The sequence below is a fragment of the Varroa jacobsoni genome, unplaced genomic scaffold (genome assembly GCF_002532875.2).
Source record: "Varroa jacobsoni isolate VJ856 unplaced genomic scaffold, vjacob_1.0 scaffold_1013, whole genome shotgun sequence".
Taxonomy (NCBI): Eukaryota; Metazoa; Arthropoda; class Arachnida; order Mesostigmata; family Varroidae; genus Varroa; species Varroa jacobsoni.
The window spans coordinates 106,964-129,849 of record NW_019213915.1 but is presented as its reverse complement, the minus strand read 5'-3'; the positions used below and the strand labels follow the sequence as shown (position 1 = coordinate 129,849).

General features: G+C 40.9%; 2 long non-coding RNA genes across 4 annotated transcripts in view; one reads left to right on the top strand and one right to left on the bottom strand.

Annotated features, from left to right (window-relative positions):
• Positions 1-1,378: 1,378 nt before the first annotated feature.
• LOC111265803 (uncharacterized) overlaps positions 1,379-22,886 on the top strand; it is a 37,586-nt gene continuing 16,078 nt past the window's right edge. Inside the window, exon 1 of one of the 2 annotated variants that reach the window (XR_002683675.2) lies at positions 1,379-2,178. This is a non-coding gene — a long non-coding RNA (uncharacterized LOC111265803). The remainder of the gene's footprint in view (positions 2,179-22,886) is intronic. The other variant, XR_002683674.2, reaches the window with a different exon arrangement.
• The window catches only part of LOC111265804 (uncharacterized), a 50,098-nt gene continuing 31,461 nt past the window's right edge, over positions 4,250-22,886 (bottom strand). Inside the window, exons 4-5 of one of the 2 annotated variants that reach the window (XR_015313180.1) lie at positions 16,916-17,092; positions 14,414-15,121 (exon numbers count right to left, since the gene is read on the bottom strand). This is a non-coding gene — a long non-coding RNA (uncharacterized LOC111265804). Of the gene's footprint in view, positions 4,422-14,413; positions 15,122-16,915; positions 17,093-22,886 lie in introns of those variants that run through there. The other variant, XR_015313179.1, reaches the window with a different exon arrangement.

The window sequence follows — 22,886 nt, the reverse complement described above, 5'->3', positions numbered from 1 at the left end:
GTGTAGAATGGCTGATTCCTTGGCAAAAAAAATGTTTTTTTTCTTCCCAGAAATAAAGAAAATGCTATAAAGACAATTCTTGAAGCGTTCTTCGAAGGCCTAAATAGGTTTAGCACTTTTGTCAACTAATTTATTCAAATGTCACATACTTCTTCTTTTGAAAAATCTTAATCATAGATACGTCCAGTGGATGGCCCCCAGACAAGCCATAACTTAGCTAGATACAACTAAACAAGTTTGAACTGCAACTTAATTACCAAGCGCAATCTTTTAGCATTTTTGCCATGGTAAACGACGCCCGCCTGTCTGCACTGGAATTCAAAATGCATATGATCAAGCAAGAAGTATGTGGGATCGATTTCATTTAGACAATAAAAACCTCTGCTATGAAAAGGCAATGCTATCATATTATGTATCAATGACTATTGTGTGCAACAATAGCTTTTCAAAATTGCTAAAAATTTAATCAATATTTGCACAGGACCTTTAAAACATTAGAGTCAATAAAAATATGCGTAAAAATAATTTTTAATTCTAAAAATAACGTGCGATACATTTAATCAGAGGTATATAAATATATCAACAGCGTTTACATTTGTCGAAGCCACCCGCTAAGAGTAGGGAGTCCGCAGCTGAACAAATGCAAACTTTATGAATGTACCATGCCGTTGCATCTATTCGATCGAGAGTAGATGTGTACGTATTTCAAGCGAAACCCAGAAAATGAAAAGAGGGGGATCTACAATAGTAGGACGGATCATGCCGATGCAGTGATCGTGTGGACTTTTATAAAAATAATATTCGAAAATAAAAATACTGGAGCTTTCAGAACTGCAAATAGCAAGCAACGCATCATTTCCTTAAAAAGCTGTATCCTATACGTGCACTAAAAGGCATTTAGAGGATTTAGGTGATTTATCTTTAATTATGTTAGCTTGCCTTTACCTTTTCTTAATTGTAGGCAATGACATAGCGTCAGAATTGCTCATATTGTTCGATAAAGTCTAAAGTCCTATTCATTCAGCTAGCTTGCATAAATAATCAAATTTGGACGTCAAAAATTACTTTGGACCAGCAGTGTCATATCCTGGCTGGTTGTTCCTGTATATTCAATGCTGAGTTAAGTGTCCGTCGTGGCACGGTAGCTACAAAACTTTCATGTCGAAGGAGTTCGTCATAGAAAGTCGTATCAAAGCAAACCGAGCACCAATGCTCCTATCCTACTTACAATGTCGCTACAGAGTAAACAGCGCAAGAAAGGAGACTGCTTCTCGTCACCAACATGGAGTAAGAAACAAATGTCTACCTTAAGTATCGCCGCCCTTGCCGATACCTATCAATTTACGACGCAATTCCCGCAGGAAACGAGGAACAGAAACGAGAGATGGTGAGAAAAGGAGGAAAGAGTTACATAAAGGCAGATATATTCTAGAAAGCCAGAAACAGACCGATGCGTTAATCCCTAGTGCACTGTTTTCGTCAATAGCCTGATTCTAAAAGTTAGCAAATAGACAAGCAGACCTTCCTTAGTCAAGTAGTGATCGCTCGTGGAAAACCAACCAGGCGTCAGCTCTTCTTTGCTTTCTCCCTCTATTTATCACTATGGTTGTCACTGACGTCGGTGCCCCTCAAAGTCGGACCTCCGACTGCAAGGCAAACTCAGTCATGGAACGACTTCGTAACGGTCTAATAAAGAGGATGAAGATGCATGGCCGCATCACGGACAAACGGACCTCTCGTTCGTCTGGCCTACTTGTCGGCCATACGGCTGATACCGAACTCAGTCAGCGCTATGGTGTATGTGCTGCTAGTTTAATGTTAGCTGTCGCCTTGGATGGCCATCTAGTGAATAAAACCAAAGCGCCAAATGAGTCAGGCCGGCAAGACCAAGAAGCTATCGTGATTAATGGCAATGGACGAACCGGGGAAAGAAGGATAGATAAATGGTGTATCTGACCTGGCCATAGTTTCGGACATTACATAAAAAACAATACTGTAGAATCTATAACTTCAGTGACGTAATGGCGATAATAAGGTTAACAGCAGAGAACTGGCATTACCATCACAGTGATCCTAGTGATGTACGGAAAAAGGAGGAACAATATACGGAGGGAAGAAATCGCGTGGATTAAAAAGTACTAACTAACACCAGCGCAACAAGGTGCAATTGATTCAAAGGTAAGGGTATATAACCAAAGTTATTAGTAAACCCGCTAACAATTTGTCATTTGATAAAAGCGTTTTGAAATTTAATACGCGTCGCTACCCATATATAAACATACTCGAATTCTAGAAGCAAATTAAATTATTATTTACTCGCTATTGCTCTCTACGATTTTTATTCATTCCTCAATCGATATATTCAGTCCAGCTAGACTTTAAAATTTTTTTTATTGCCAAATGTACGTTCACGAATTTTATTTAACCACAATTTGGGGAAGGGCATAATCCATTAGGGTGAAATTTGAAGAATACCGTGGGTGCAAAAAAAAACCTCCGGTTACCTTTCAAGTGTCAACAGTTGAGCATCAAATCCCGTCTATTCGGTTTAAGTTATATATAGATCTTGGTTGACTGCCATTTTTTTAAGCATTTAAGCATTTTCAGTGTATAAAACCCTTCCAGTCCCACCAGACGCAGACCATTGTCTTTTTAAAGCAGAAACACGGCTTAACGTTGGATATAAATATATCCCCCAGAAACAACCATTCTTTGTCTGTTTTGCGTCAGCGTAGAGGCACCACTTCGGTAACGATTTGGCATAGAAACCTGGCTTTGTGGTCACGTACTACTCGGTGTCGGGCACCACGTTGAGAGGCAATGAGAAGCCTTGTTCACTTTCATACCCGGGCTTCTAATTTCAGATAAAATTACATGTATTCAGGATGCCTAACGAAAATGTGGTGCTATCTTCTTGGATAGTTAACAAGTTCCTTCAGGATCTACATCGATCTCAAGCGTCAAGGGTCGGGCACACTATACAGATCTACAATTACATTATTGAACATAGCAAACCCCTTCTAACAGTTTTCTTAGTTACAGAGTCCTTGCTGCACACGGCTCGGGCAACCGAGATTATTTCGACAGATTTTGATTTCAGTTAAGGGCTAAATAAATTGATATAGAAATTGCATTTTTAAATTTGGAACTTTTTTCTCAGAAGCCTAAACTCGACATGTATGTCCGCTCACGACGCGCATGCAAACGAGACAGAACCCTGTCGTATATATATACACACACACACACGCACGCCCGAACAGCGCTAGAAAGTACGTAAATTTAGCCAACAAGGTCTTCGGATGACCTTCTCAGAATGATTGAAGATCAAGGTAGAGGAACATTAGGGATGGTCGGTTGTTGAGCTTCGCGTGATGAAAGCCCATGGAACTGTGCAGAGCTTGCAATCCTGACCTCATGCAGTGCGGCAACTATAGAACATTAGAGAGACTTCTCGCTTCGAGGCAACACCACTACCACTGTTACTGCTAGTGAGGTAAACCTCGTTCACACGCAAATAGTACGCCCGGGTGGCAGCAGGAAGCATCCTCTATTCGTCACCATTGTCGCCATCAAGTGTTACTTTTACGCAATTTCGCCGTCATCGTTCATGATCTGCGATCCTTTCCGCTTTACCTTTTCCCGCTCTCCTATGGTATTTACTGAAAATATCCCAATCAAGGAGAAAAGGGCGTTAGCCACCTTAGTTCTGCTTATCTACTTTATTTATGCAAAAGCAGTTTAGCCAATGTCACTCACCGCACGACACCTGCTATACTACGTCCATTCCTACTAGCATTATTATTGCTATTGCTATCATTGTTATAGTACGGTCTCCGCTTTATTTTCGGCTCCCGGAGTCAGAAATGGTGTTTTACGAAAATCTCTCTACGACAGCTGTGATTAAATAAAGAAACATATACAAAACTATAGTACTATGTTCGTTATTATAAACAAGAGGAACTGGTACACAGGTCCGAGGGTATACTGTATTTTGCCAGAGCACGTAACTTGGGTGTAATTAGGGATTCGGATTGTTAAAGGCCTTATAGCAACTAGAACGCCACTTAGATGCTCAGTTATTATAAAATAGAATTTAACATGCCCGTCTAAGGAAGTATATCAAAAAACAAACTCTTGTGTTTTTCTCTATGCGAGCGCCTGTGTAAGCAATTTCCAATATGGCAACATTTCAATACGATGGAATGGCCTATTTGAGGTCAAATTTGAGTTTATTGTTTATTTATTAAAGCGTTACATATATGATTCTATTTTGTGAGAACAATCCTGTTGTCATGACTACTTTTGATGTACCACGACCACTAATCGAACAGTAGTTGATTTTCATTGCAGAGTTGGTTAAATGTCGCACTTCCTTGCCACGGAACGTAAAACGTCTCAACAAACAGCTCACCTCGAAAACACTGAAACGCCACAGAAAACAATAACCAGAACACGTTTTTTTAACTATAGCCAATGGAATACACGTATGAACTAATTGACTTTTAAATTACCTTTATTTCTTTTTTTTTTTTATAAATGCAGTTATTACTACGTTGAGCTACCAGGTGTCATTTATATGACCTTTGGCCTTTCTAGAAAAACGTTGTCTTTTGGCGAGTAAGAAAGCGCCACTTATAATATTGTAGTTAGTAGGGACCTGCGAAATTTCACGTCTGTGTCGTGCCCTTTTGCACTGCTGTTAGACGCAATGATAGAAAATGTCGCGGGGCGTTAGCGTGTACGCTAGCATGGACAAGGTTCCGCGGGGTAAGAGTGGACGAAAAATTGACCACCTTTGTCTACCAGCGAGGAGGCCAAATGCAGCAAGATGCAAACGGCGTAACCGTTGTGGTAAATGTCATGTTTACTCTGGATTAAAAATTAAACGTTTTATCCACGCTTGTTCCTGAAACGTGTCCCCAAATAGAATACCCCAGAGAACCGCTAACATGGTGGCGGGATCCGCGGTGCGTGTTCCTTTATTTGTCATTATTAAAAATTAGTTAAAGTACTCAACTTCTAGCACAACGAGAGCTGTAGGTAAAGAGGGCTATATTCTAGGCTGATAAATATGTCCGTTCGTGTTTGGCTTAAAACTACTGTTGCTGTTTCCATTCAGAGCTATAGTCCTCAGTGTCTACAAATTCTGCTTCCGTGCGTTATCTGCAAAACAGTGATGGCGTCACCCCTAAGCCTATGCTAGTGTGTCAGACTTCCACCCAGCAATCAATTCTCGTAAAGCCAGCTTACTCCCGAGCAACACACATCATAGAAAATCGTATGACGAATAGTTTAATTAGTTCTGCATAATCATACTAACTAAAAAACGCTGCGCTGACAACGACGGTATATTGGAACGACTTTATTGTTACTGCTATTATCGGCTGTTGCTGTATGCACCAAAAGAAGCACGACCCATTGTCTGCTATCGTACATATAAGTAGATTCTTGCTGTTTTAGTGGGTCGGAATTCTAAACACATTAGATGTATTGTGGCTTTTGCGACTACTGTGCATGGATAGTGTCATTTACCAGGCTATCCTTCTCGACCCTTCATTAAATATCTACCCTTGCCAGATAGCTTGACACGTGCCCTTGTTCAAACAGCGGCTTCTATCGACAAGATGGCGTACAAGAGACCGATTTGTCGTAGCATATTAGTCTGCATGCAGGTTTTGTATGTGCTTGCCTTATAGCCCAGGTACATGCACGTTTGGAGAATCTAACTTCTCTCTTCTTTCTGTCGGCCGGCTGCTCACCTACGTTTGACGTGCAGATTAGTAATGAAATAGAAATACGGGATAAGGCTTCGTTGTCTTACAAGGCTACATTTTCCCTCGTTCTAAGACTAAACGGCAATCTTCCTTATAATTTTGCCTGGTATCTCCCGAATGCTAACGTTAACCCTTTCCACAGAACGTTACGAATCATTTTTCTATTTACTAAGATATGTTATTTTTTCTCTCGTTCTCAAGAACTTCGTTCGACAACTGAATGATCTTTTGCTCTGAACGAAATGTATTTATACAGTAGATCCAGTCTGGCTTAGCAAACATAGTGTTGTTTGGATCAAAGGTACACAAGCTATGTCTGCCAGAGCTGCAGTATCGTATCAATTAGTACACGCCTACATGCTATGCAAGGATATTTTAACATCACCAACCTACCGTAACTATTAAAGTTGCTTTTGAGTTCGAATAAAATACGCGTCTTTCGCTTCTTTTTGACCGTCACCTCCTTGGCACCTGTGTCCCAAAAGTATTACTATCCATCCACAATTCAAACACTCGTTCGTTGTTTACTTACAACTCTATTTGTATATTCCCATGGGCATCGGTTTTAATTTGAGAATTAGATCTTTCGATTGTGAAGCGTTAAAGGCTAGTAGAAGGCAACCCAGGTAATTGAATGACCTGAATATCAGCTGGGGTAGATGGCAAGGGAAATTCCCTTCTGCTGTCAAAGAAAAACACATGGGTTTAAGAAAGTCTATGAGGCCGTAAGCAATAGAAATTTGTCGCCTACAAACCCGGTGAACTCGTCACTGCGACAAATGCCGTGCTGCCTTTCAGCAGGCGGACAACAGTTGACTATATCCATTGCTGCGGTAGTCGATACCAAAAATTCATACAAACAAAGTTGCAGATATAAAGGAGATGTTTTTTGCCTTAGGTTAGGTCGGATAACTGTGACGTAATAGGTAGTAACGTAATCATGATCGGGCGAGAAATCTGAATGTCTCTTTGTTAAAGATCAAATAAATATAGCTGGGCGGATTAAGTGATGCCAATAAAATGCACCCTTCTAATAAAAACATGGAAGACATGCTTGCTAATAAATGTAGTGAGTTAACAACAGAATCTTCAAGCTTAGCTGTCGCAGTGCGTTACACGAAAGAGCTATGTAGACCGAGATCTTTGCCTTTGGTTGCCTAATCTACAAACGAGACTAAAATCTTCGTTTTTTCAAAATCATTCCGTTATTTTGGCCAGGCCTCTAGTATAACTAAAGCGAAAAGAATTCTACTTGATTCTGTAGCTTCGGATATATTCGTACCTTAAGCCTTTGCTTAGAATGACTGTAAGTTGGTACCATAGCTCCTCTTTCTTGTATAAACTTTAATTCCAAATGTGTGTAATTTGGATGTTAAAGCTACGTTGTCCAGGACCCATGTACCTGACTTAACGCAGGCTCAAATCAGGCAAGACAGACCCCTTTAATATTTTGTATTATACATATGATTTGATATGCCACTGGGAATAAGAAAACTGTTAAAATACAGTTGAACGAACATGAATACGAGGCCATGTCTGTTCAACTACTACTTCGATATAGCGTATATAATTTTTTATAGAGAACGGAAATCGTCAAAATAAAGTAGCCCTTTGAGATAGGAAATAAAAAGGTCAAAGCAGGCCAAGCTAAGGGATCTCGGCATTATTAATATGTTCGTAGATAGAGTAGAAATTGTTCACATAGCTACTGGCAGCGCCTTAATAGTAAGAGATTTAAGTTGCATAGTAATTTAAGGGGTAACCTAGCTTAATTACCGATAGATGCATAACTTCGTGTTTTTCCACATACAAAATGTGAGAGCCTACAGAAACTTGAATTAGAACATTCCGTATAGTGACACAAAGAAACCTTGACGAGGCGAAGTTGTTCGGCAAAGGAGGCTTCAAAATATCACAACTGTTTCCATAAAAACGTTCATTGAAGTTCCCTCGGTTGTTCCCCATACGCACCCTGCAGAATCCGTTGGGAAGGGAGCTCGGTTTGGATGTTGCAAGAATTCACGCCGACTAATTATAGCAATTGTGTCTCACAGGATTAAGCAGCCTAGAAATGGTTACAATCGTGTGTATACAGCAAAGTGTATATCGTTATTGACATTTAATGAGAACAAGTTCTGTTTTGAATTTCGGAACGTTTTGAGATAAAAAAGATTTCTAGAAATAAGTATTTTTCGAGATCCACTATTCCACACATAACCATAGATGCGAACGCATGCTTAGGTTTACGTAGCTTGTAAAAAAGGCTGGTATTACACATATATTACACAAGGTGAATAGGCTTGCCGACCGCTCATGTCTTATTATGTTTACAACATGTCTCGTAAGCATGTATACAGGTTCCTATAACATACAAGTATGGGAAAATGAATTGGGGTAATCTGCGTCGGCGACTGTTCATGATTGTAAGCTGTTTACAAAGATTAATATTAGACAACGAATTATGAACGTCCGTGTATGCGCAAGGACATGCAGGTGTATTCTGATCTGAAAGACGAAAGCTCTGAAACCGAGCTTATCACTTAGCTGCGCCTATATTTGTGCTCGAACGAGAATAGTATGAACCCCAGTTTTAGAATTGTTGGTCTTCATAAGCGTTTTCTTAAAAAAGTCTACCATCATAGCTATTGTCCTTGTGGTCAAGGGGTATAGTTTGTGGTTCTGAAGATGGTTCCGCAAAAAAATCATTATCGTCACCGAAGTCCCACATAGCGATCCAGTGCAGTCCAAATATTCTTCACTAATGCATATTTATTTATTTAATGAAAATTCCTTCTTTAGCGTGTATTAAATGTCTTTAATCTATATAGGGTGAGGATAGAACGGCGACGTGTGAGAACGTGTTCACTAGCTTTTTTGGGTATATTTTTTGCTAACGCCACACATCTGCTTGCATTGGTAAATAAACGATGTTCAGCTACGGCCTGTTACTCACGGCTGAACATTTCCTTGTTTGTCCTCTTAATTGGCTTCTTTGAGAAACAACGTCAATATAATACCTTCATAAGTTGGTCTTCATGGCTTTCTTCGCCTCATACACTGAGTGCCGTTAGAGTTTCTTTATTACCTTTACCTATTATTATTGGACCAAACGTAAATCAAATGAAGATACCTGTTCCTCTATATGATCATAAGGTGCCTCTTGCGTTACATTCCTTAGATATAATATAACAACGACCTGAAAGGTTTTTTGAAATTTGATTTGGAAAAGCGCAGTGCGGCGTGCTAGATCCATTTTGAGTACAGTTTTATAAAAATAAAAATGTCTGTACTAGTTTGACGTAGCTGTAAACGTTTTGGCATCTGGGTCCTTCCCAAAAAATGTCTGCCCTTATTTGTTGTGCCAAGCAAATATAATACCATTATAACGCATCTTTTGGTCGGGCTATATTTTTTGATGAATGCAGCAGAAAATCGGCTTAGGCCAACACGGAATACAAAGTACGATATGAAATCTTATGTCGAATTTCTTAAGCAACTCTCGGTTAAAGCCCAGTCAAAATGTCTCTAAACAGAGTGTAATGCCAAACAGGTCCACTAATCTCCTATGTTTAGCATAAATCATGTGTAAAAAGCATTACATTATTAATATAAAAGTTGAAGGTAGTACTATGACTTGGCAGAACTCCCTTGGCAACAGTACCGCAGGTTAGGAACCGATCGCTTGTCGAAAACCATATGTCACTTGTAGAATACATCAAACACGTTCTGATTAATATATACTTAATATACACAAGGTTTCCATGCTCGACGACAGAGTTATGTTTTCGTTTAATTAGAGACTTGCTATATCCGATCTGCAATAGCTATGAGTGTTGTTAACATTTTCTGATCCGCTTTCTTCCGTATCCAACCAAGATAGTCGCTATATTGTTTCTACTAGCCGATATCACTGGTGTATTTAGGCGCGACGATAAGCGTCTCCGTTGTACTCAGGTAGTGCGCGGCATCAATTGCTCTCTCCACGCGCGCTCTCACCAGACGTTAAAAAAATATACATATATACGACTTGAATGAATATATTCTAGGCTGGTGCTACCTGGCAACTCCTCGATATAAACGTGGTAATTGTCGACGGAACAGTGCTCCCATCTGGCGGGACGGCGCCTACATTTGAAATAAACTAGGCTTACTGTTTATATAAGCTGCTAAATTACTGATGATCGCTTCCCTTTTTACTTTGGCTAGTATTTTGCCCCGCTAGAAAGTTTTTTTTCCCACTTTATAAGGTTCGGCTGTACCGCCGCGGTTGTTCTGTTCGCGCAGGATATTTTCGACCCCATAAATAGGTATGTTTGAAGGCAGAATGTGTTCTTGTAACGTTCCTAATAAGTCTAAATCGTTTTTAGCAGATCGGTGAAAGTTGTCGCACTAAGACAGGACTAATGCGAATCTTTCAACGGGAGTCCTATAACGGAGAGCACCACTCAAAGGCCGCTAGCTAAATGAAAATATGCAATTTTAAACTTAAGAACGAACTCTACTCAAGTTCCAAGTCCGACAGGTATCATCGTAAAATATTTTCAAAGAAAAATAATTGTTGGATAAATAGAGAGACTTTAACTGTTGATATCGTACTATAAACATGATAAGTTGCTACCGGAAGTTTCTGACATCGACAAAATGCTTACTTATTTTTACCCAATATGATGTTTGCTGTTCCAGTTCAGGGCAGGACGACCTGATGCATGTAAACAGGTGATGGAAAACAAAGCGTTCCCACATTTTATGGCATCTGATGATGAGCCAATAAATAATAAAATAAGGGCGGTAACAGACAAAAACTGAATATCATTTATCTAGAAAGCAAACACTTGACAATAGTAAATAAGATTATTTATTATGAATAACTCCAGCTACAGGACAAACGATCGAATTCGATGCCGTTGGCAACAGATGTCGCTGCAGATTACGAAGCTTCCCTGACAGATAAAGACGAGTACCGCTGCTAACCGAGTTAGTAAATGCCAAGTGTACTCTGATATTTTATAGCGGAATACTACTGAAGAAGTCTCCGGAAGTTAAGCGAGAACGATAGATCCAAATATGGTAACTTCTATGAGCTTTTATGTAGACGACACTATAACACGTGACGGAAGCATAGACGTATAAACCAGTCTACCCAAATACAGTTTGGCCACAAAAGCTCGAAGAGGTCACTTATTTCTTGTAAAATTTTTTGAAATATTCTGTGGTGGTAGAATACGTACGGCCAATGCACCGTAATACGGATGCGTTTACAATACAATTTATGGTTATGCACAGATTTTATGATACAGCTGTCACAAGCCGGACATATATGGATGGATCGTATGTGTTCATATTCTCGCAACTAGATATGCATATAGTAGACAACAATAAAAATATATGTAATATATATGTAATAAATGAGTTGGTTTAAAATAAATAGTGTAACTTTTACGTCCGGTACTGTATTTAAAAGCTGAGTCAGACCGTTGCTTGTTGTTCTACGCTCCGCTTTCAATCTAGACATAGGTACGTGTGCCTAACTTTAGTCGGTAAATTTGTTACCACTGTACTATCATAGAGACAAAATTGGAAGACTCATTAAAAGTTAGAAAACATTCACAAGAAATGTCGAGCCGTGAGGCGGTTAAATATGTGAAAGTATACTAGCGAACGACACAGGCGGAAGTAATCATCAGTTTGATGTTCTCTAGGAGAAGTTCATAGACGTAGGAAGTTATGCCCAATTCCAGGTCGGCTTACTTAAAATAGTTCTACTCGCGACAGCCCAACTGTGCTTGCACAAAGATGACGATAGAGAGGTTTCAAGTGAGTGTAAAAAATTAAACGTGTGCCAAGTATTAACAATAAACCCATAGGGCCGCTAAAATCCAGGCCCAAAAACACTTCTTCATTGGATGTATTCATATCTAATTTATAGTCGAACGATAATGATGCTCCCAATTATAATAATAGCAAATAATAATGATACCAACAATGAATTACCCTATACCACACAGGGCTTCTGATACAGCCCGTAATGGCGCTCTGAGGGTCCGCAGGCCAACTTGGCTCTGCTACCTTATTGTGGAGGCTATATTTGCGTTCAGCTCTAGTTTTAATGCGTGTAAAACTACTATATCATGTTTGTTCCTGTATGGTTTGCATCCACTGCGTCAGACCTTGCGTTTTGTAGTTATTGAACTAATGCTAAGTTACTGAACTAAAACGCATGACTAATGGAGTCGAATTGGCGGCCATATTTACTTACCAGCAGAGGCACACTTTCAATGGTAGATCGTAACGTGGAGATTCTTAGAATCAAAAAGTTAAAAGCGTGGGCTGGTTTACCTTCGAACAAACTAAGACGGTTACTGTGTATGTGTTTAGTGTTGGGTTAACGGGTTTCCGAGCGGGGACACTTGATAAGAAAGCGTCGAATAGCATCAACCATACGTTTCACTGTTCAGTCAAGCTAGACGGTCGTAACGTTAGAAAAAACGCCGAGCTGTACATGTAAGACCTAACATGTAACCCGGTTAACAGGTAAGCCGTACATGGTCGATACTGGTGTAACTGAAATGGTGATTGAAAGCTTAATTCAGTACGGTCGTAGACTCATTCGAAGAAATTCAAGTAACTAGGGCGCGGATGTTTGACGATCTCTAGTAGAATGCGTTCATTGGACGAACAGTAAATATCCGATTATTCCCAAAGATTACTGAAGCGTTCGTCTGTTCTGTGACACGCAACATTCATGGTCGTCATATGATGGATATTGAACGCTTATTAAAGCTTATTTAATCAAGGACATGCTCTTGTCCTGTATTATGTTATTTAAACTAAGTTACTCCTGAAGGCTTCGAGCAGTTTCAAAAACTTGGCGATCGTTCATTCCTCTCCAGAACCTTAATAGGGCCATAGCAGTTTAAACAAAGCTCAAACATTGCGTAAGTCATACGAATTAGTTATCTACTAGTACTAAGTGGGTTCGTTTAGTCTCTGTTATACACGTAAAGATTGTTCAGGAAATTAAGCAAGCGCTTGTACTGAATAGCTATACGACAAAAAACGGCACACATACAGAGAAGTTCTTGCCAGAATATACGAGATGCACTCGAACACATTTAGATATGTATGGCCAACGTTTTTTCAAGGCCCTACATATGTTTATTTGATTGCTTTCGCGCTGATTGAAACTTGATAAGAATAAGAGGTCTATCGTATATATCAATACGATGGCCTAAGGTCACAAATCGTTGTAGATACTTACTTGTCGATTTAATCTTTTACCGAAGGTTGACGTCTATCTTCAAACCCGACATGGTTCCATGCTGTATCGTGCTAGAACTCTGAAGTTACTATTCTGTAAATCAATGAAATGAGCGGCGGTATATTGATTTTCTACTAAACTATTCACGTTCGCGAAACCCGGTGTTCATGTTGACTCCGACACTCAAATCTTAAATGTTTCTGTTTTGAGATATGGATCAATTTGTTTCAGTCACTGATTTAACTGTGCATTAATATGTTAACGAAATATATGCTCAATTCAATTATTGTTGTTGTTATTATTTCTATTATGAACACTTAAATTATGTTTTTATACTCTATGAATCAAAACAATGCACAGTAGCTTGGGAGCACAACAGCATCTCTGTTTTGTGCTTAAGAAGCTAAATGGAAGCCTGAGGTAAATGTCAACGCTAGTCAAGCTCAATCGCGTAACGGAATAGGTGCCGGCGCTGATGTGTGAAGGTCCGCGACCACGGCAAACAATTCAGTCATAGCTAAACTCCTTTCTGGTGATTCCTTTCGTTAGCTTAAAAATCACCATTCACTCATTAATGCGCTATCATCTTCAAAGGTACGGGCTACTTTTTCAGTACTCAAACGCATAGAGGTATCGGAGAATTAATTGAAAAGACAAGTATTACAGAGCCTGCCTCGTGTTGCGAAGCATCACCCAAACAATGTTATTTAGAGTGATTATTTGAAATCAGTTAAATCTAGAGGAACCTAATATATTACTTAGTAGCGCAATTTGGTAAGAAGGTGAAGTGCGCTTCTGATCTGGGCCTACCTCAGAGACGAAGTACAACCATCTGGATAGGTAAGATTCACTTTTGAATATATTTCAGTATCAAAGGGATCGATCATAGCACTTAAATGAGTTTTTCTAATAGTAGAGGATTCTTAAAAGTCCCAGTAAATGAGAAGCAGAGCTTTGATTTCAAGAACCAGCTTATTGTCCATCTAAGCGAAAAGCTCTACACAATGCATTTTCACCTTATATTTTGAGTGAATATATGCTAAAAATAGATACATATAGCATGACACGTTGATACTGTTAAAAGCGAAACATTTCGGCTTAGAAAATATGCTACTATTTACCAAAGACAATAACCCCCTTGTGCTACTGTTCATTTTGGAATCACGCTAAAGCACAAACAATATGTCATGTCGGACACATATATAAGGGTATCTTGCTATGTAAAAAAAATGAAAATAAGAAGAGTAGCTTGGATAAGCCGCGCTGGCGAAATCCTGCCTCCTTAAGAGTCGCTGGGGGGGGGGGGGGGACAAGTGAATCGTGTGTGGGTGGTCGCAGTTGGGGAGGCATATCTCGGATGAGTCGAAAGAGATACCTGCTCCTTGAAAGAACGCAAGCAAGTTCCTTTGGGGAGACATAAGACAGAGCCCCGCTTGTTCTAGAACCATACGCGCTTCCTTTCCTGGGGTTTTTCTTCGTGATGTTGGCAGCTTCTTTGGCTGGTCAGCCTGTACTTGTGAGTCGCGCGCCCTCAAGTCCTCAAACCAGATAAAATGTCTCAACTGAATCTTCGCCGAGTCAAGGGATAGTAAGCAGTTTTCGATCGCGGCAAGTCGATCGTTCTCATCTTAGCTGGAGATAAGCAGATATGTGAGAAAATTGTACCCGGCGCGCGCACCGACATTTGCCACAGAATCTGCTGCAGATCGAGATCTCTTCAGGAGCGCCACAACCACAGAGGGCTTCTTGTAGATGCTCGTTTTACATATATAAGGGCTTTATATCATGGTATGTTTCTTGCAGGAATGATTTAAAATTGTGAAAGACTTTGTATACTAAAGGGTACTCGTTTCCCTCTTCCCTCCTTTTGGCTTTCGTACCTGTTTTACTCTAAACGTTGTAAATGCGTATGGTGATTATCTGAGGCCGGCTTTCTTGAATGGTCGAACAAGAAAGATTAATTTTTGATATTATCTTAACAGCGCAAGATTTAGAGAAGTATAGAAAAACTTAGGCCTAGAGATAACACTAAAAGCGAGAAACAGTCGAAAAAGGGCCATATTTTTCCGGATCCTCGAGGTATCTGAAACTGAAGAGATTGTAAAAACATTATTAAAGTTTATATAGAAAATAGCAATTTTCTTATCTACGCCCGGTACTTAAGCTGTGAGGTGTTTTGGACGCTGAGTCCCTGCTAGCACAAAATGAAGCGTGTTTAGGCTCGGATTCAAACTTGGACCACCTTACCTCTCTCTAAGCTTTGCTTAGCAAGCAAATACGTTACCCACTGTTATCGCGGAAACCGTACATACGTTCGAGATAACTTCTTTCGAACATAGATATCTTGTGATGATTTAGTCATGAAGGTGAAAATGAAATTTCTTTTGTTCAGTTTATTTTCTATTGATGTCGATTCCCACAATTCGTTGCAAGGTCAATTATCAGGTCGCATGTCTGGCTTTCCCAGGCTACTCAGACTTTACCATATTCAATTATGGCTAAAAAAATCAAATAATTCAATCTGTCTGTAATCGTACAGTAGACTCCGTCGTCACAAGCCGCTACAAATGTTAAGTGCCTTCGTGCACCGTCATGCTATCTAGTATGTAACCAATAAGCATAATAACAAGAGCTGGCCTTAGCGTGGTTTCTAGCGACATGTTGCTTGATGGCAGCGCTAGCCCTTCTCGTAAATGGCTCTGGCCAAGCAAGCCTAAAGTAGAACCTAAGTCTGAAAAGCTCTGAGCGGAGCAAATTCCTCGGTGGCCGCTTTTGTTCCTACTGTATGCGCCACATCATTGACATCACATGCGCGTGTCCTATAGCTGTTGCACTATACCCAACAGTACGGGAGTCAGGCACAGAGAGAGCGGCACGATCGTATACTCACCATGTTGGCAGTTCACGTTCTCTGCTTTTAAAGCGGAAATCAGCGGGAAATTGCAGGCTTCATTTGAGTGGGATCCCACGCCGGTTGCGCGGTAATTTTTTTTTTTTGTGTTCGAAGAAAGCCAGTTTTTTTTTTTTTTAGAAAAAAGAAAAACTCATTATCATGGCAGAGGCTGACATTTTTTGCTCATTTTCGGAACATTGTCTAATGCCTTTACGCCTAAAACACCGTACGTATAACTTAAAGCCTCTTTGGCTACTTAAAGTCAACGGCTTACAATGTTGCCATCGTACATGCGGCTTGAAAAAAAGTGGAGGAAAATTCTCGGGAGGAAAATCGAAAACAGCATAAGATGACCAACGAGCCAACGACCTATTAAAAAAGCTCAAAGGTACGTATCTAGTAGTACTGGCACCCCGATTCAAAATTTAAAGACTATCCTTTGGAGACATTCATGCCGCATAGTTCGTAAATATTTTAAGTTCATTTCGCATGTTATGGAAGCCAGACAAATATCCTCTGAAGATAAAAAGATCAAGAGATTGTCTTACTGCTTTACTCTCTCAAACAATTTTAGGTAAAAACAACTCAGTTATCTTCAATCCTTGACCAATGAGAGAATCTTTACTACCCGAACAAGCGTTAGTCAGAAAAAGGAGCGCTGGTTTGTCCATAGCACCAAGGATGTTCTCATCTAGGCTGGAACTGAATTTATTAATTGCGATTATATTCGGAAAAAAACATTGAAGGTGAGGTCATCCCTCTTCTAAAGGCAACATAGTTCGTATTCAAAAGTGATCTACGAATTATAAACAATCTGACTTGTAAATGAATACCAGTAACATTGTGCAAACATGTCCACCACAGAAAAAAATCGTTTAAATGCTTTTTTTTTAAACGAACCGGACTCCGGAATCTTCGCTTTAATTATTCCGAGCACTGTCCTGTCTAGGCCCCTCTACGGACCAGTTCGATTCTACACGACATACTGACCAGTATTTTGGAAGGTTTATCGCTGCGACAATCGGACGTTTGAATCAGCCACTTGTTCGATAGTGCAGGGTCTAGCCTCTTGACACCTGATGTAAACACTCGTTGTTTAAAGGTGGCTATAGAAAAGTCGTGTTCCAGGTTGTTGTGCAGACTTTGCTGGCCACATTCCTGGCAAACCTGGAAAGAAGTATAAGACGGCAAGGTGGAAGGGTCATTCTTTTGAGAGTCTGGAAAAATAGCAGCATAGGACAGTAGCAGGGCAGGGTGACTAAACGTGACTGTATTGCTAAATACGTTCACATAGGGACGTACATAAATGTTTATACATGAAAATTTAATTAGTCATAACCCTCCGCGTACTACTGCATGCTCCGTTGTCCAGCGCGTTGTGGATGCCATCAAGCGAGTGCATTAGGTGCGCATGTGTGTGTTGTTACACATTGTTAGATTGCCACGTTTAAAGTGTCGTCCATATGTCCGTTTGAGATTCTGTCCCGTCACTACATAACTACGCTATCCAGACCCGGTAGAAGAAAAGGCTGTGCTATAAGTGTATACTCTAGAGAGCCCAGCATTGTGGTACCCTCGAATCTTCAGACGGTATCATAACTGTCGCTCCAAGTATTTTGGCATGTAGCTTTACGCGTACATCTCTCGATTTCTCTTTGCCTTTCTGCTACTGCACTTTGGTCTACAGATAACCACGTACAGGCACCCCATTCCTCCTGGCGCAAGGTCGTTGACTGCGTAACCCGCGGGTGTTCACTACGAGCAGACAGCGCGTAGATAGTCGATCCAGCTATGGCCACGGCTTCACCAGCACAAAACTACATGTTCAAGAATTTCCTGTCACAATATTCTCTCTTGTTGTCAGCGCCTACTTCTCTATGATTCTTGATCTGTGGTTGGAGCTTCTCAAGCTTCACCGTGGGGTACTAGCAAGAGAACTAGTGGGTCGAACAATTCGTTCCGCTTGGGCGCACCTTGTTCCTTTTTCTTTCAGGCATTCTGTGGCCCGATCGCTGGTGGAAAAATCTCGACTCCGTAGAACACATCGCCCTAACACGCAGACAATTTTTCCCAATTTGGCCAAGCCATAATATCAGCATATGAGCATTTACGCCTCCTCATACATAGCTGGATGTCTCACAAGGTTTTCTATATTTTTTCGAACCTTCCATCTCTTGCGAAATCCACCTGCAGAAGCAAGGCAGGAAAACAGCACGCGGGAACAAGGTGGGACAGCCACGTGCTGGCTATCGTATCAGTTTCCGTGCATGTGCAGATATCTTTTCTGCTTTCACCTAGCTCTGCTTGACGACGGTAGCCGCATGGGCGGCAGCTCCAGAGGCGATGGCAGGCGTGTTGGTCGTCATTGATTCCGGATCAAAGCCAGCGTGTAAGCTTTTAGGGCTAATTGAAAACACCGGCGCACGCGACTCAAACACTACAGTGAGTCTGGGGCTAATAGACCGCCTTATCTTCTGTTATTACGGCTACTACTACTATTACTTGCTACTCGTGTTGTCCAGTGATCTGCACCAGCGTTAAGTGTTGCCCTTCGCGGGCACCATCCAGGCCACGTAGTCTTATAGTGACCCCCTGCTGAGCACAGGTGCTCTACGACTTCTCTCTCTTTTTTAGTTGTTAAGGCCAGCTATAGTTCTTCCTCTCTTTCTGCTATAACGATCTGCAGATGATCTGCAGTTAGCTTTCAGAACGTTGCGTCTAGTCCCCACCTGCTACCTGCTTGCTCGTTCAGTCATTCATGTTACACAAGGGATCCTGCGCCGTCTAAAACGCATTAAATGACAGCAGTCAGGGCCGCTATCGTTTTCCACGAGAGCTTTTTATCGTCGGGACCAGAGGCAGCAGGCTGAAACGAGTCACTTTGCCGTGACTTAGACCTGCCGCCGCCCATCAACTCGATATCTTAAATACGAAATTGTGGCAGAAAAATGGGAACTGATGGAGGGGTGATTTTACGTCTTCTCATAGAAGTCTATTAGTAACTAGAATGGCGGAAGAGAGTCTTCACGCTTCAATGTACTGAAGCATTCAGGGCTTGGCGATGACGACAACAGTTTTCTGCCAGGCAATTGACGTCCTTTTCTTCTAGGCGGCACAAAAACCTTTCCAGTTGAAGTCGCAAAATGACATGCGTCTCCTGTGGTAGCCACATATTATCTTTCTTAGTTGACGAAAACAAGCCTGCTTCGTGTATAGCATCAAAGTTCTTATTACTTCTATATAAAAGAACAAATGCTCACAAGAGACAAATGACGAGCATGTTAAAACTCGAATTTTTTAACGGGCTATGATTACTATTTTTTAAAATAAAATTTTATTTATATATATACATGTATAGCGCAAGTTGTTGCTTCTATAATTTACAAAACTCTAGAATCAATCTTCAACGAAGGTCAAGTTAATGGATAAGATAACAATTTTACGCAGAGCGTGGATTTTTGTCGTAGATCTTGAATCATGATATTATATATTACAGGTTTAATACAGACCCTGCAAATATTTGCCCACTGACAACTTGATTTTATCTCTATGACATATGATTCATGTCTATTATTCACGGTAAATAAATACCAAAAAACATATATATATATCATTTGAATCTATTTACTAGAATAGTATGGTTGGAAATAGATGTTCTTTCGCAATATGCCCGTCATAATCGACAGGTGCGGCTAGAGATCCCTGACTGACGCTTTCTTTCTCTCCTATGATTTTTCATGCGTTGTCAAATTTACGTAAAGATAAGGTACCCTTGCATATCTCTTTGTTCGACACATTGCAAGAAACAGAATGGAACAGCGTAAATCGGACACTCGTCGTTGTCGTCAGTCTCCTGTCATTGGGAATATTTAATCCTCATCTATCTTATTCACCACTCAACCTAAACGCCCAACCAGTCTTCCTAACAAACGTCGTTCGCTTGAAGCTTAACAACATATTTCCCCTTCATTCATTTTCCTCCTATGGGTATTGACAACGATAAGCATCCGCGACCATACCTACACTCTTTACACGAAGCTCACTTGCTCTACCGCTTTCTATGAACGACGCCCCTATGTATCCGCGAAAGGAGATGACACTGCATTCCTCCGGGACACTTCCCGTGCGGTTCATTCTCGACTTATCCTATAGTACATGAGTCTGAACCCGACGACCGCCTCGAATTCACGTTGACATCCCACCGAACGCTTCAGCACGTGTCCAAATCTTTTGCATTAGTGCTACCTTCCCTACCGGTTTACAGCTCACTCACACCCCCTTTGTTCAAAAGCTTCATTCCGAGTTTTACTACGCTCCAACTAAGGAAGCTTTGCTGCATGAGTTACAAATAACAAACGGCTACTTTCACCAGGTTTACCGTTTATCTATCCCATTTCATTCATTCGTTCATTAACAACAGTAATAGCCGAAAGAGCACGACGGGACAAAAGCTCTATATATTTGGGAACTATTAGAGGTGATGTCAGCATACCAGTGGGATTGCCGACACCAACTGGGAGGGATTCCAGTGAAGAGACCTGGGGTTTAGCAGCGTCGAAGCCAGAGATGCTATTCGGCATGTTGATTCAAGGAACTGGGACTATGTTCCATTCGTTCTCAGAAACGCATGCGTAACATGGTCCCAGCATAAACAGAAACATGAGTGTCAGAAAACAATCGGTACCTATGCAACAATGTAAGACTGTAAGGGTTGGTTCTCCTAGCATTCTTAAATCATAGCGTGTACGTTTCTCTTACTTGTGGAACAGCAATACTCAGGGTCTGATGGGCTTTCAAATTAAATGGTGCTGATACATAAATGTTTTTGCTTTTAAGTCAGGTTTTGCTCCCTTTAAGCATTGGTTTAGACGACCGGTAGAATGGAGTATTTGTGCGTCCAGTCTCGAACCCCGACCAGCTCGAGTGTTTTGAGGCAAACAACAAGTTTACTAGGCAAACAAGCCACCTTTGCCCCATCACAAGGGGCGCGGTAAAACCGCCAACGACATTATTAGCTACCAGACAATTTCTAATGCAAGACATGTTCGACGCCTGTATTCTCTTGAAGTCGTGGAGAGGAGAGCCCCGTTGAACGCTCAGAATATTTTTTAGCATTTGTACATTTGTTCATTTATATACTCATACCGTGACCTTTTAAATGGTGATTTAAAGTATTAAACAGGTGCAACACATTTAACCTTAAAATTTAAATATATACGACATTTTACACAAATATTTAGATATCGTTACTCTGCCGAAATGATAGCCGGTTGTTTCAATAAGATCCCAAACCTGCACAAAAATTTTATATTCTATGTGGAACGAACACTGCATTTTGTTAAAGGGACCACTGAATGATTTACGGGCAAGCCTCAGTCAGCGTTTAGCACTAGAAGCAACCTTAAGCCGATTGTTATTATATGGCAACAGTTTTCACTTGACTTATCTCTTCGGGCCCTGTATGATTCAGATACGGGACCTTTTTGACAACCAACAGTTCTACAATGTTACCGCTAATATCAAACGCCTTCGACCTCAAACATCCTTATTCAGGTTATTCTAGCGCACGATGTGTCTACGCGGCGTCATTGTTATAGTAGTACGCATCTACAAAAGACTACGAGGTAGTAGAGAGATCCCTTGACCATGTATCATGTAGAAATGCAAGTGGTGCTTTGTGTTTATCTATTCATTTTTGCATGCTGGCGGGAGCAACTCTATTTCTATGTAATACGACTGTTCAGTTAGTACATGATCATGACGCATCGTGTCCCTTCGCATCTGTGCGTTTCGTGTATCTGTGTGTTTCGTATGTGATCGACAGCATTAACCTGTACACCGGCTGGGGTGCAAGTGCTGGCCACAACGCACAAAGTTACCGGTACGACCTTGCGCAACTTAAACTAGAAATTTTACCGCCCGCACGAATGGCCATGAAGGGGACACTGTGCAGGGCTCATACAAGTACAAGCACATGCGTGCACTTTGTTGCTCATGTGGAGCACTCTAGCTTTTATAAGGCCGCCATATTTTACTAGAAGGTAGCGGTGCTGACGCCGTCATTTCGCGTAACAAGAGTAAGAGATAGAAACCCTTCATACAAAGGAGCCGAACTTACTTCATCCGCTCATGCATGAGTTTGCTTCCGTTCCGCTGACCGAAATCATGAAATGACATTGCCCGTCTCGTCTTGGCTTAGCACCCCCCGTGGCCAATGAACAGAAGTGCGGCAGCAGGAAGTTGGATCTGCTAAGAAACATGGGTTGATTTGGAGTATGCTTCGGCAAAAAACGAGGCGATGAAGAAGGAACAGAGCGAAGGTGGGGACGTTCTTCGTTGTAGTTGTTCTATGCAAGCTGCTTTAGCATGGTTGTGGCCACGGTTTGTAGTCTCTGTGGCTTCAGACAACTTGTAATTCTTTTGTCCTCCTTATTCAGAGATTAACAAGACAACTTATACGGCTTCTGCATCAAAGTTTACTAGTTAGTTGCTGCATGAAGCTATTGCCGTGTACGACAAAATCCTGGGCTAAAATACGTTGCGGCCATTTGAAGATTTTTAGGAAACAAACAAGTACCTCAAGTACTTTTGAACGATTTTCAACCAATATGTGTGTGTGGTGTACATATAGACATATATGTTAATTCCCACACATACAGCAGGGTTGCTCAAAAGGAACAAGTAAATTTTAAAATCTCAAGGTGCTCCAGCGAGTGAAATGTCTCCCTACTTGGCAAAGGTAAAAACCCATGGTTTACTTTTGCTTAGACCATCGGTTCGGAGCTATGATAACTGATTGGTTGAGCTTCTCGGGTCCCAGAAACTTTTCATGTCCCAAGACGTAACTGGTACGAACCGCTGAAAGGGAGCAGCAGGTACAAGCCGTAAGGTTCAGCCAAGGCAAACAGGAAGAAACAGCTGGAGCAAAAACTTGCTGCGCTACGATTAAAAGGTCTGTGAA